Source organism: Scardinius erythrophthalmus (assembly GCF_964197995.2).
Source record: "Scardinius erythrophthalmus genome assembly, chromosome: 18".
Taxonomy (NCBI): Eukaryota; Metazoa; Chordata; class Actinopteri; order Cypriniformes; family Leuciscidae; genus Scardinius; species Scardinius erythrophthalmus.
Window position 1 is genome coordinate 3460477 of NC_138238.1, and position 15221 is coordinate 3475697.

Genomic DNA, 15221 nt, shown 5'->3' on the forward strand with positions numbered 1-15221 from the left:
TCCCGTCTCGTCTTCTTCGTCCAAGTCTGTCCAATGCAGACGTGTGTTCTCCACTCCGAGATCCTCGTCAGCTTAGGGCTGACCTGCCGGTCTCTAACAGCCCCACTTTACACCGTCACAAGCCTCCACAGTACACTGGAGAGGAGTGGACCTCCGGGGAACCCTGGTTCCTGGACGAGGAGGACTGGGATGACCATGTCATTGCAGAAAGCGTGGAGATCTCCAGGCGGTTGTTCATCGGTCAGAGTGTGGACGATTCTCCAGTCAGTTGGACATCTAGACAACAGTGGATAGAGGAGGCGAAGAAAGAGGAAGTGAAGTTCAGCTTGACAGAAAAACTTGAAGGGACTCTCAAGAGCAGCAGTCCAGTGTACAAAAAAAGGGTTGAGGTCACAGAACGGGGAGAGGAGAATGTTAGCCATTCAGTATGTGGAGCAAACCACAGCCCAGGGGAAAGAGTAGAGGAGATGACCAGGATAACGCAGCAACAGAGACAGGCAGAATGGAGGAGAAGGCAGGCTTTGCTTCTAGGGCCAGTGGTATTAGAAGAGGGAGATGGGGAGAGAGGGGAGGATGAACAGGGGTTTGGAGAACACCAGGCTTTGGCTGGGTCATCCCCGAGCTCCAGTGGAGTAACGGGAAGCCTAGGAGACAGAGATTGCATCTCACCTGAGTCCAGCCAGAACAGCAACCATTCAGATCACCCATCATCAGGAATACAGGTGAGACATTGTTCATAAAACCATTTTTACATAAACGGTCTAATTCTACCAATTATTCTACAATGGTTTAAGGACAATTTAAAGTTTCTTCCCATGAATGAGGCTGTTCACTTTTTATTATAAGTGAATGTGTTTATTTTGTGTGGATGTTACAGTCCGATGGTGGTTCTTTGGTGCCAGGTCCATCTCTGCACTGTCAGAAAATTGCTCGTGCCAAGTGGGAGTTTCTTTTTGGCACTCCAGCAGAAAACACTGCCAGTGAACGAGAGAAGAGTAAGTAGCCTGTTGACCTCTTTAATGTCACTTTTAAAGATCATCTAGATTCCATAAAAAAGCAATTAATTGCTTTTTCCATGATTATTTTATGGTTGAAGTACAATATATGCAAGTGTTTGAGTAACTCACTCATTGAGCATTCTCATGTGAAAGTGGGATTACACTGCAATATCACTGAGCTGGAATAGTCATCAGCAAAACATTGTCAGTATCAATGGCTCCAAAATGGATTGATTTATTTCCCTTCATAGCTGAATGAATATTGTATGTTATCCACCTAGATGTTCCAGAAACCTCCACAGCTCCACCAAGTGGTCTTTCCACCCCAATCCCACCCTCTTTTCTGCCACTTGAGGAGCTCGCTCTCAGAGCTAATCATGACGTTCAACATGTGGAGGTGGAGCTAGTGACTCCGCCCCCTGCCGCCCCAGGCACCTCCCCCAAAACTGGCATAATTCGGCGAACTTTAAAATACTCTGAGACCGATCTGGACGCCGTTCCGTTACGATGTTATCGGGAGACCGATATAGATGAAGTGCTGTTAGCCGAGCAAGAGGACGCTGACTCAGCGTTTGGAAGTAATCGAAGTGTCATGGGAACTTCCTGTGCTGGGAGCAGCCCTCTAGGAGAGATGCCGAATGAAAGAACAGATGGACAGGAGGATGGGGAGGAGGAGGAGGAGGAGGAAGAGGAGGAAGAGGAGGGTGTTGCGAGCTGGGTCACTGTCAGGATGCAGGGCGATGTGAGGAGGTTGCTGGCCGATCAGGAGCGATACGAAGAAGAGGAGTTTTACAGCATTATGCTAAAGAGGTGGGAAGTGGCAAACATGCATACTGATGTTTTCTTTCAAGAAACTTTAAATATTTAATGTGTTACTGGTGCAGAATATCAGAAATAACAAGGTAATCTTTTTTTTTTTTTTTTTAGGCCCCGACATCATTTCATTAACAACCACCCAGCTCTGAAATCTCCCATCCTGGTCCGTGGCCCTCGGAGAAAGTCCGGAGACAGTTTAGACACATTCAGCAGGCATTTTGAGAACATCATGGAGTCACATCGTGCCAAAGGCACATCCTACAGTAGTCTGGACAGTCTCGACCCTCTGACCTCTAGTACTCAAACTGTTCTGACCTTTGACCTTCCCACTCTGACTCCACAAGTGCAGGGTCAGATCTACCAGAGTGTGCGGCAAATCGTGGAGCTCAGCTTTGCTCCATTGGCTCACGTAGAGATGCCCAGCCTCTCAGAGTCTGTGCTGACGATAACGGGTGACACCGATGCCACACGGGCACCATCCAGTGAACGCCTCAGCAGTGGGTCCGACGATCGCAATGGGCGGAGCTGGCAGATCAACCCACCACTTTCACTGCCCAGGTTTGTGTCATTTTCATCACTAAAGTGAGGAATTGTGTGTTTTAGGTTGGAAAACTTAGTAGTGTGCTCTGGTTGTATACTGTAAATTGTGGGAAATGTAGTAGTATGGAAGTGTGCTGTTCTGAGCATACCTGTTATACAGATACAAATACATTATTGCTCATATACTCATTTAGTCTTTGCAATGGCTCAGTTTCTCCAGCAGATGGAGTTTGCAACCAGCAGTCTCTTCTGAAGTGAAACATACTGTACTTTGATTTACTATGACTTGAATCTTGGTGAATATTGAGGAAAAGTGCCAAAAAAAAAATCTAAATGCCTAATATTTCAACCTACAATCAAGAAGACAAAAATTGCATAAATATATATATTTTTAATGGCAAAATATTATTTAAATTAAAATTTAAAATGGTATAATTATTGGGAGGGGAGGAGGCACTTGTAATTTCTAAGCCTATATTAATTCATATGTGATACACTTTCTATTTTCAGTTTGGTTTGACAGTATACCTAGGTGTGAATTTCTTGAGGTGGATTGTAAGCAATATTTCCTGTGTGTGTGTGTGTGTGTGTGTGTGTGTGTGTGTGTGTGTGTGTGTGTGTGTGTGTGTGTGTGTGTGTGTGTGAGAGAGAGAGAGAGAGAGAGGACAGATGAAAGACAAAGCCGATTGCTGGCAGAGAACTGAAGTAACTGCCGCATAGATCACCTTGAGACAAACATAGAGGCTGGGAATAGTTTGAGAAATTATATTTATTTTCACAATCTGAATTTTGCTACATAAATCCTAATTTATAGGATGTATACTCTAATACATTTTAAATTTGCCATGTCTCTTGTCTCATAAAACAAGTTAGCATCTGCTGTAAAATGTTTAGTGTGTTTGGAGTCACCTTGCAGCACTGCACATCACTCCTGTAGTAGCTCAACTAGACCACTAGGTGGCGACAGTCGTTCATAAGTGCTATTTGTGTCACTATTAGAACCAACCAAGCTCACCATTAGAATTAAAAGCATCGCTTGTGCTCATATTGATCAAACCACGCACATTTCATCTGAAAATATTGCATTGAAATTCCTAAGTTGGTAATAGAACCAATGCAACAGGTTAAGTAATAAAATGTACACTGCATAATGGATTGCCAATCAAATCCTTAGATATCTTCTAATTTGCGTGCTCAGTTGTTATGCCAATTAAAATTGTTTGTGTGTCGTTCATTCAGCATGGCAGGAACAGTAGCATCATTGTAGAGCAGTTTAAACAATCTTAAAGCCCAGTGACACAGAAAACCTCTCTCTTTTTCTCTTTCCTTTTTGATTTCCGTTTTGACAGAGAAAAGGTTTATCGTAAAGCTGTTTGCATGTGAATATACACTACCATTTAAATGTTTGGGGTCGTTTAGATGTTTTTGAAAAGTCTTTTCTGCTCACCAAGTCTGCAGGTATTTGAAAGGAAAAAAAAATACAGTAAAAACAGAAATATTATAAAAATTTAAATAAGAGTTTTCTATTTTAAGATATTTTAAAATGTAATTTATTCCTGTGATCAAAGCTGAATGTTCAGCATCATTACTCCAGTCTTCAGCGTCACATGATCCTTCAGAAATCAGTATAATATGATGATTTGATGCTCAAGAAAATTTCTGATTATTGAAAACAGTTGTGCTGCTTCATATTTTTATGGAAACCATGATACATATTGTTTTCAGGATTCTTTGACGAATAGAAAGTTCAAAAGAACAGTGCTTATTTGAAATTGAAATATTTGTTGAAAAATTGTGAAAAATTGGTATTGTGTGTATATTGTGTATATTTTTATATATATATATATATATATATATATATATATATATATTTCAGAAGCAAAAGCCTCTAAGTGCCATCTGAAATTTTCTTCTAGAATGATCATTTTTATCAAGCTTGTATATTTAAGTTCAATAATTTCACTTAAATGGCAATGCAAATGACCTATTAATTGTCATTTAAGTGAAATTACTGAACTTAAATATACAAGCTTTATAAAAATGATCATTCTAGAGGAAAATTTCTGATGGCACTTAGAGACTTTTGCATCTGAACTCTTCATATATACTTAGTTTTGTTGTCTTTACTAGTTTTTTGTAGATTTTAGAAGCAGTAATTATCGAATGTATGATCAGATTTATTCTGGCTTTCCCACAATGCATTGCTGATTATGTTTACCGCACAACTGTACTGCAAACCTTTAATGCACAAGTGAATGAATAACCTTAATTATAATTCAATCTAAGTGATTTTAGTTGCAGAATGTTGTTGTTACACCTGTAAATTACTAAACTGTGTGTACAGAGAAAGATTAAACACTCACTTGAGGAGCGACTTCAGCTGCAGTCGGTTCGTGACCAAATTAGTGTTTTGCTTATCATTATTCTAGAGAATCGTGAGAAATAAAACGAGATGAATGTATACAACATTTTAAAGTGCGTGTGAAGTGAGGAGAGACTGAGAGATGTTACATGCCACACTGAACTGAGAAGGCCATTAGGGAGCGTCAACAAAGTTTACAAAGAGAGAGAGACAGAGAGAGTAATCAGTGGGAAACCTATTGGGATGGAATAATCTGTCAAGTTTGTGAGCCGTACTAAACAGTTCAAGGGTGGATTGGAATTTCAGGATCATTAGAATACAGACATAAACGACTAAACGACAGATTAATTCAGTCACACCGAGATTAAAACGGCAGCGGAGATGTCCACGAACACCTGACGAGATGTTAGCTTCTCGCTGGACGAGCGCTAACACAAACATGGCTCAGATCCAGAGAGTCACGGCACAGAGGTGTGTTGGCAGAGATGGTGTGAGAAGAAAAGCCCAGCACTCGGTGTTTTGCTGGCATTGCTCTGGGCTGGAGGAGAGAAGCATCCTGACCCGCTGCCACACACTGAACAGGTACAAGTACAAGCGGCTGGGAAAGATGCAGATCATCACTCAACTCCTGTTGTAGACATTGTCCTAATGAGTTTCATATAAAAGTATTCATTAACCCAAAATGAGTAGACAATACTCACATTTGAGGATCTGTGTGCATTTACTGCAGCCAAGTGATTTTTATTAATGCATTTGTCTATTTTGTTAGTGGTGATGATTTAATTCTAATGGTGTGCTTATTCTTCAGGCTAAAATTATGTCTGACTATCAATTTGTTCACCCTTAGATGATCCATCCAGAAATATGGAGCAGTGTTATTTTATTTACTATCATTGATACCGTATACTAATTATAGTTTTTGAGTTAGATTTTAATATTTTCTGTTTTCATTTTAATTGGTTACACTTCATTTAAAGGTGACGTAGTTACATTACTTACTCAAATAAGTACTGATTCATATTTACTATAGAGTTACGGTTGTGGTTAGGGTTTGGTTTAGGGTTAGTTACTTGTAATTATGCATGATTTACTGTTATTACTATAGTAAGTACATGTACTAACTATGCCACCTTAAAATAAATTGTCACCAACAATAACAACCCTGAAATGGAGTCGCCACTCATTTGTCGTGCTTGTCTCTTTAAGAACTGCTTCCAGACGTCTTTATTTGAGTTTCACACATTTCTGCCCGTGGTTTGTTTTTCGTGTGGATTTAGCATGAGTCATTGATAAGAAGGTCAGAAAGAGAGAGGACTGCTGGCATTCAGCCTCCCACGTTCATTTAGAGAAACCAGGGGAAATCGGATCAATAGGTCACAATAACAGTTTAACAGAATTACAAAATGATTTCTGAATGTAAAGCTGTTTGTTGTCGCTATTCGGCTTGGAAAGCACCGTTTATGCCAAAATCCCACAGATACTACAGGAACGGCAGTGTTACTAGTGCAAATTCAACCTGATTTAACTTGTGATCTCCTTTCAAACAATACAAGAAGCTTTCTGAATATTTTTGTCATTTAGTTTAATGTCAGCGGCTATACTGAAGAACATTTGTTTTTTGGTCACTATATAATTCCCACACTTTTATTTGTGATCATATTATTTAAAAATGTGGAAAATTGTAACACGGAAGAGGTTTGTCAGAACCTTTTGTATATCTTGTAATGGCTTTTGAGCTTCTTATAGGAAAGTTCCAAGGTTTAGCATGAAATAGTGTTTCTTAGTCTATTATATTTCTGTTTTCATCACAAGTACTGAAGTGGTGCAGTGGTTCTGTGATGGTGTAGTGAATGATATGATACTGAAAGATTACCATATTCATACACCATGGTATTTACTTTAAATAATACCACAACAACAAAAATAAATCTATTGTTTTCAGTGAGGAAATTTAGTTCAGGATTTGAGTTTTGTAAAAGCATGTTTCCCTGCTCAGCGATCAGAGGTCACAGGTCACTTGTGATGTTCTTGTATTTGTTCAGAGAGAAATCTCCTCGCTTCGCCGCAGACCCGGAGTTGGATCAGGAACTGAGTGAGCGTTTGGGTTTAGGGAGTAATGACACTCTCAGCAACCGTGCCGACCTGGAAGCGGCCAAACGTCTGGCCAAACGCCTCTTCAAACTCGACGGCTTCAGGAAGTGTGACGTTGCACGTCATTTGGGTAAAAAGTAAGTAAATCTTCTTCGATTCTCATGCTCGTACAGGATGTCCTGAATGTTCCCTTCAGGTGCATGACACATCAGTGTTTTCTTGATACACACACACACACACACACACCCGGCCAAAAAATAAATCAAATTTGTCTATGTTTGGATCATTATTGCAGTGATTATTATGTTTCTAACATGTTTGGCAAGAGTTCTTCTAACCCTAATTGATGAGTGAGTGTGTAGCTTTTCATTTCTTAAACAACCATGTAGGAAAACACATCATGACCATAGGATGACAAAGTCAAGGTTCATCAGGCTCAAATTGAGAAAGAATGGTCGGGAGGAGCTTGAAGAATCATTTTCACACATGAATTTGCACTTATGAGTCCAGACCTTAAATTCATTGAAAGTCTTTGGGTTGTGCTGGAGGAGACTTGACTCTTGTATTGTCAATACAAGATCTTGACAAAAAAGATGCACCTCAAGTCAAGCTTTATTAAGATCCCTTTAGGGCAATTTGGTTGCAGCACAGGCAAACAGACAACAAACTGACACATACAGTACATCATGGTAATAAATAACAACACATATTACAGATTTCAGAAAAAATATAAAGAATACCTAAGATATATAAAAAAAAAAAAAAAAAAACATATATATATAAAAACCTTAATAAATACCTTTAAGACTTATTTAATAGTCTGATTGCGCTCGGAACAAAAGAGTATTTGTATCGATTATTTGATGGAATAATGATGATGATTTGATGGTGTATGCTCTTGATGGAAATAAATGCTGTGATGTTATTTCCATTGGTTACCATGATTTTGCCAAGTAAGACATGTTCCTGGATCAACATATTTTGTTGATCCTGGAACAACATTCCTGTCTGAAAATTTAGTCCTATCCTATCCCCATAACTCTACCCCTAAGTTATGCCTAAAATCATAGGGAAATGACAGGTGAATAACACTGATGTAAGCCTAAACTTGACATAAACTGTAAGCTTGTCCCTCAAATCTGATTGGTTGATTGGAATGTTGTTCCAGGTTCCACAAAGATGTTGATCCAGGAACATGTCTTACTTGGCAAAATCACATTCACTTGTTTCCATTATTATTAAATTCTGAATGAGAGTTTTAAAAAAAAAAGAGAGATATTGTACACTTTTGAATTGTACACAATAAAACCAGGAACAAGAAAGCAAATGGAGTTCAGTTTAATTTCATGTTAACTTTAAAATCAATCCTCAGTAAGTTTGCTCATCTTCACTGTGTTTCCTGTGACCTTGTGACTTCTCCATCTCTCTCTGTCCTGCGCAGGTCTCTGCTGGAGTGTTAGTGTTATATAAAGCAGGTTTTCATGCTGCTTTTATTCTCTGGTTTTGCCTGTATTGCTCAGAGCATCTGTACTTTAAGAGCTTTTCTCTCTCTGACAGGTGCACCATGGGAATGTTCCTCCACGATGCATCTTTGACAGGCCTCGGACACGTCTGTCACCCTGCGTCCCACGTCTCCCTTGTTTGTTCTTGCATTGTCATCTTCTTTGATTGTCTTTCTTATATCTGACTCCTTTTTAGCAATGACTTCAGTCGCATGGTAGCAGAGGAATATCTGCACTACTTCAATTTTACAGGAATGACTTTGGACCAAGCGCTAAGGTCAGCACATTAAATATGCAAGTGGTAAATAATTCACCTGAAGAATACTGGACTCATATATATATATATATATATACATTTAATTTTGTATTATAATACACACACACTGAGAGAGAGAGAGAGAGAGAGAGAGAGAGAGAGAGAGAGAGAGAGATGTAGTATGGAATATTAATAAATACTAGTAATAAATCATGTTATGTTAGAGTTATATGTGTGCGTGTGTGTGTGTGTGTGTGTGTGTGTGTGTGTGTGTGTGTGTTAGTGCTTAATCGCAATTTAATCGGTTATAAAATAAAAGTTTGTATTTATTTATATAATATATGTGTGTATATGTAGTATTATGTTAATGTATGTGTGTGTGTGCATGTACATATACACACAAACTATATATACTGGTAAAATATATATATATATATATAATGGATATGCATGTATGTGTGGGATTTGAAGTCAATTTAAAAATACTGTACTCCTGTATAATTGTATCTATACATTTAATTTTGGATTATATCAATTCTATTTATGACAGAGGGTTATAATATTTTGTTTATCAGCTTGTGTTTATCTCTGGGCATTGGTTTATTCTTGTTTGTTTATTTCAGGGCATTTCTAATAGAGTTTGCACTGACGGGCGAGACGCAGGAGAGAGAACGAATCTTAGCTCACTTTTCCCATCGATATCAGCAGTGCAATTCATCCCTCACACTATCTGAAGGTAAATATCTATCTATCTCTCTCTCTACTGTACCTCTACCTCTCTATGTGTTACATATGATAAAAAGACCATACGTGAGTGTATATGATGTTGTGTATGTTCTGTCTCGCAGACGGTGTCCACACGCTGATCTGTGCTCTTATGCTGCTCAACACAGACCTGCACGGCCACGTGAGTAAACGCATGGATGAACACTTTATTATTACTTCACCATACAGACAAGTGTAATGGAGGGTGAAAATCTTCCGTCTCAACAACAGTGCAGCAGAGTCACAGAGTTTCCACAATTTAAAGGACATTCATTGGGTTTCAGAAGTCTGAGACCTCCATTTTAAGGAGGACCTATTATGCTTTTTTACAACTTTCTCGGTTCTTCGCTTATGGGTGGAAAGAAGTTTGAAATACCTGAGCAGCGATAAACCATTTACAAACATCCATACGCCGTCCACACTGCTGAGAGCGATGTTTAGATGAATGTATAAATATGTGCGCACTTTCCACTCGATAACAAAATAAACGCATAACTAAAACGTCCGACCTCGAGGGACTGATCAGAAGAAATGAACTGGAGAAGATTTCCGTGTCAAAAAAGGCGGAGCCTCAGAGCCACACCCACCTATTACATCATCACCACGGGCCAATGGAAGTTCGTAGATGTTACCAGCCAGAGTGAACCGTTTCCTGAAAGTTCGCTTTGGCAAGCTGTTTCGAAATCCCAAAACTTTGCTTTGGCCTAATTTAGTTTGAACTTGCTTCACAACAGTTCGTTCTGTGATTTCAGGGCCTTAAGGAAATGAGTTCCTACAAAGTAGGTTTATAAGGACTAATATGATTGTCTGATTCTTAAAGCACATAAAATTACATCCTTGTGGTAGTTTAAGTCCTTATGGTGCACTTAAGGTTTTAAAATGTTTCAAAATGTATGTTTAATGTGTGTAATTTATATTGTAGAGTTAAAATTATGCCGTTTTTCACAAGATGTAATATAAATCTATGGTGTCCCCTGAATGTGTCTGTGAAATTTCAGCTCAAAACACCCCCCAGATCATTTATTATAGCTTGTCAAATTTGCCCCTTTTTGGGTGTGAGCAAAAACCTGCCGTTTTTGTGTGTGTTCCTTTAAATGCAAATGAGCTTCTGCTCCGCCTCCGTTCAGAAGAGGGCGGAGCCTTTACACGAGCTTTGGATACAATAACAAAACACGCAAATAATCTCACTCATCCAAAATCTCAGAAATAACCAGTAGTGAGTGCAGCTTTACAGAGAGACTCAGAAGAGGTTGCAATTTTTAGACGCACCTGGACGTTTCTGAATAGTTAGTGGATACATTTATGTAGTTGTTGTGGATTTGATTCATCTCATCGACATGTTTAACTTTTACACAAGTCTACACAGTTCCCTGAGGTCTTTATAAGACAGATGTGACATGTTTTGATCAAATAGTGTTCTGTGCTCGTCTGTGCTGCAACGACAGAACAGTTTGCATGCTTTGCTCGAACTTTTGCCATTGCGTTAGAACTGGTTACACTGTTGTCACTTGTGAAAATCAAATGGGGGCGTTGTGGGTGTAAACGTGCAGATGAAGGGCCGGTAATATTATAATAAGATCCTCTTCCTACGTCAGAAGGGGAGCGAAATCTGATCGGCTTATTTTTTGACATGCTTGCAGAGAAAGGCTCACCAAAACAAAGTTACTGGGTGTTCACTTTTCACATTTTCTGGGTTGGTAGATGCACCGGGACCCGATTATAGCACTTACACACGGAAAAAGTCCGATTGTCATGATATGTCCTCTTTAACCGCTAATCTAAAAATCCATTTGAAATTCTGAGATTAGTAGCCTTCTGGCTTGAAGTCATGATTAAACAGCTCTGTATATATTTTGATTACAAACTATACTTTTGACCCCCTATCTCAGTTTGTGAAAAAGCACATAATAAAATAAACCCCCTGCGTTTAATGGAAGGCTGCACTGGAAAAGGCAGAGTGATGATGTCCAGAGGGAACTGTGATCTGTCAATCACTGCTGTCGGTCTGCATCAGTTCCTGCTCGAGGGGATATTTAGCATGGCTCCTGTGCCTTTGTTGAAGGGTTTAGGGCTGTCAGTGAACACATAACGCCTGTTATAGGCCAGACTCACTGTCGCCATGGTAACAGGTTTATGGTCCTGATGAGAATAGAGCGATTTCAGCTTTCCTGTGATGAAACTCTGCTCTTCTGTCCACAATATCAGATTATGTATTCCAGACCCTCTCTACAGCTCCAGACATTCATATATTACAAGCCTCAATCACACACTCGCAGCTTGAATGTAGGACATCCCATATTGACTTTAAGAGGGGTAAAAGTGGTCTGTTAAAATGCCTGACTCTGACATCTCATCTGAAAATAAATTGCAAATGTGCAAACTTTTTCTGAGTACCTATAAATGCATAATAGAAATGTCCTAGACATATTTTTATATCAAAATCAAAGGAAAGAACTATATATATATTACACATACACACAGAGTACATACACACACACACACGTAAAAATATGCCTACATACACATCTATGCATACTACACTTTATTGGGACATACATATATACTTTGGGGGATTTTCACTAAGTTTTTCTGTATTCTGACATTTCCCCCAATTTATTATTGCCAAAATGTAAAAAAAATCTCATTCTTATTACTCCTAAACATTACTGGAAATCATCCTGCCCAGATTTAAAAAGAAAAATCTGCAAAAAATAAATAAATAATAAGAAAGTGATAAATTATGTGCTATATACTTTATATAGTATATATGTTTATATGCATACTATCTATCTATCGATCTATCGATCGATCGATCGATAGATAGATAAAATGCCTGACTCTGACATGTGTAAAACGTGTAAAATCAGTCAGTTATAATGTTTTTTCATAATGCAGTTGTGCTCATTTATCAGGTTTGTGTTGATCTCTTCTGTTGTCAGAACGTCGGCAAGCGAATGTCCTGCTCTCAGTTCATCGGGAATCTGGAAGGACTAAACAGTGGCAATGATTTTCCTAAAGACCTCCTCAAGGTAATGCGCTGTATATTACATACATATCTCTTACTAAACTGCATTTTGAAACCGCACTGTTTGCATTATTGTGTTATTGATGGTAAATCATCCACAGTGAAGTTGTTGGAGGATGTGCAAGTTTAATAGATGTGCGTATGCGTGTGTGTGTGTGTGTGTGTGTGTTGGCACAGGTTGATTGTGTAAACACCTGTGCAAGCGTGTGACAGCAGTGCTATAGCGTTCAGCGCTGCTGTTTGTTATTTGAAGCAGGAGAGATCTGTGTCCCGGTGGGAAGCGATGACTCTTTAGTAGGTCATTTATTGGTTTATATTATTAGATTAGTGCTGTAATGTCATTGGTAGGAAACTGGGGATGTTTTTCTTCCATTCATTAACCCTGCAGGCACATTCTGAAGCTGATCAGATTAGTTCTTGAGTTAATTCTAATGAGCTAAACGAGGGTTAGATTCGTTTTGGGCTGTGTGTTATCTGGCAGCTGGACTCTGATGATGGCCACTTCATTTAAATGATCATTTGAAGAGGCCAAGACGAAAAAATCTCATTTGGATTCAGTGAGATTCAACTATATGGGAAGGTTTCTCATTTAACTAGCTTTTTAAGAAAAGAAAAGGCAATTAAGAACTACAGTCGTTTAAAATGCCCCTATTATGCTTTTTTGAATATTACCTTTCATGCAGTGTGTAATATAACTGTTTATGATTGTAAAAGCTCTGCAAAGTGTTTAAGATCAAAGTGCACGACAAGTAAAGTGATTGTCTCCTAAGAGAAATAATTGATTCTGAACTGCTGAAACCAGTCTTCAGTAATTCCAGTCTCACTTCCGTAACATACATATGTAACAATGTAACAAATTTGCATAATGTCAGCCTGTGGTCTTTTTACTAGGGCTGGGTAAAAAATATCGATTAGTCATCCTGTTTTCAGTTGATGAATGAATGGAACATTGTTGCGCGCATCCCATCCAATAAATCGCAATAATCTTTGTGCTTTGTTATTGCATTACTGATATGAAACAAGGTCTCAGATTTCAAATTACGTCCATTTTCTTACGAAATTCAAAAACATAATTACCATTTTGGCGCTGTGGCGTGAGATCGCTCTGGCACGCACATGATCTTCTCTTCTGCCTTAATAACACCAGTTACAGCGCGAAATAAACATGAATGAGCATCTGAAAGTGTGTTAAAAGATAGAGTACAACTTATCGAAATCCGTATCATGTGACATGGAATCGCTCGATCAGTGTTTCAACCGTGGAAAGACATCAGTAAACAATGTCATGTGACGTCACATTTACCTCAGAAAAAACCATATCCAGTGACCATAAACTCGTTAGTCAGCGAGAAAAAATAACTCTAGAGAGGAGCATTTGATTAAATATATGCACCATATTACATATTCATTATAATTCTTAATGTTCTTCAATATTTAATGCATGTTTGAATAAATCTGGAAAGTTTTTTATGACAGCCACCATTTAAATTTTTATATAATCTCATATAACTTTATTATTATAAAAATAAATAAAAGTGTATTTTAAGTGTTTGTATACAAATCAGTTAATTTTTACCTTCAATATTATAGTACACTAGTATAGCTACACTGACTCCCATAGTTTACAATAATAGTTAGATTTGTTTTCCTTGAGAAAATTTGCAATGTATTGTACCTGATATCCAAAATAATCAATATTGAATCGAATCGAATCGAAATCGTAATCGAATCAAATTGCAAGCTTGTGAATCGTAATCGAATCGAATTGTGAAATTTTTGTCAATACCCAGCCCTACTTTTTACTGCATACTGACTAATATTTTTGACCACTATTATGTGAAAGATAGCAGTAATGATCCCAATGTCATGTGACCTCATGAAGTTGTATGTTTTTATCTACCATCGTCCAGTATTTCACATTTATATTTAATTTTTCGGATTAAACAGCTGTCAGTCAGACGAAATAATGAATCAAGAATAAAATGTTAATAATCATCACATTTGGTGTATTTTTCACATAGGTAGTGAAAGGTCGTTGTGCATTTTGCAAAATAGAGAACAGATTTATACTACGCACATTATACAACACTCAGAACTAGAAAGAGAACTATGACAGTATGCTGTTCTGAACAATAGTGGGTTTGTGTCGGTTCCAGTCTGGTTTGCAGTGACCCATCCTTCAATAATGGCCTCGTTTGCGAAGCTGCATCACATTGTGTCCGTAGAAAAGCCGAGAAAATCCTGTTTTTCATGGCGTGAGTGCTTTGAAATCTCAGTGCTCTTATAAAGCCACAGCATTGAGGTTTATCTGAGGAGCTGCTTGTGTTTTAGTCTTCATCTTCTTGATGAAAACACTGACTCCTCGCTGGGATAGAAGCAGTTTGACAGTCTGTGATCTTTCTGTTCATGCCAAGTGCTTTACAACAGTCTCTATAGCTCTTATGACGACCTCACTTTCTCTCTCTCTCTCTCTCTCTCTCTCTCTCTCTCTCTCTCTCTCTCTCTCTCTCTCTCTCTCTCTCTCTCTCTCTCTCTCTCTCTCTCTCTCTCTCTCTCTCTCTCTCTCTCTCTCTCTCTCTCTCTCTCTCTCTCTCTCTCTCTTAGTTTTCCTTCCCTCCGGCGATCCTTTTCTCTGTCCCTCGCAACATCAGTTCTCACATTCTTTCCTCCTACTCGTTCTCTTTCTCTCATTTAAACTCAACAGCTGAGCGGGGCAGCTTATATAAGCACATCTCACTCACACATTGTCATATAAAGCAAAGCTGTTATTGTGGGGTGCTAAATTACTGCATGCACAGGGTTATTGTTTATTATAAAATGGATTGTTTTGGCTCTGAAATCTGATTGGATGAGCAACTTTCAAAGA

General features: G+C 38.5%; 1 pseudogene across 1 annotated transcript in view; it reads left to right on the forward strand.

Moving 5' to 3' along the window:
* The first annotated feature begins 467 nt into the window (after positions 1–467).
* The window catches only part of LOC308706408 (PH and SEC7 domain-containing protein 1-like), a 42536-nt pseudogene continuing 27782 nt past the window's right edge, over positions 468–15221 (forward strand). The window contains exons 1-8 of the transcript in view: positions 468–722; positions 878–995; positions 1280–1808; positions 1926–2372; positions 6759–6944; positions 8506–8586; positions 9189–9472; positions 12270–12359. The product of the transcript in view is annotated as a PH and SEC7 domain-containing protein 1-like (transcript). The remainder of the gene's footprint in view (positions 723–877; positions 996–1279; positions 1809–1925; positions 2373–6758; positions 6945–8505; positions 8587–9188; positions 9473–12269; positions 12360–15221) is intronic.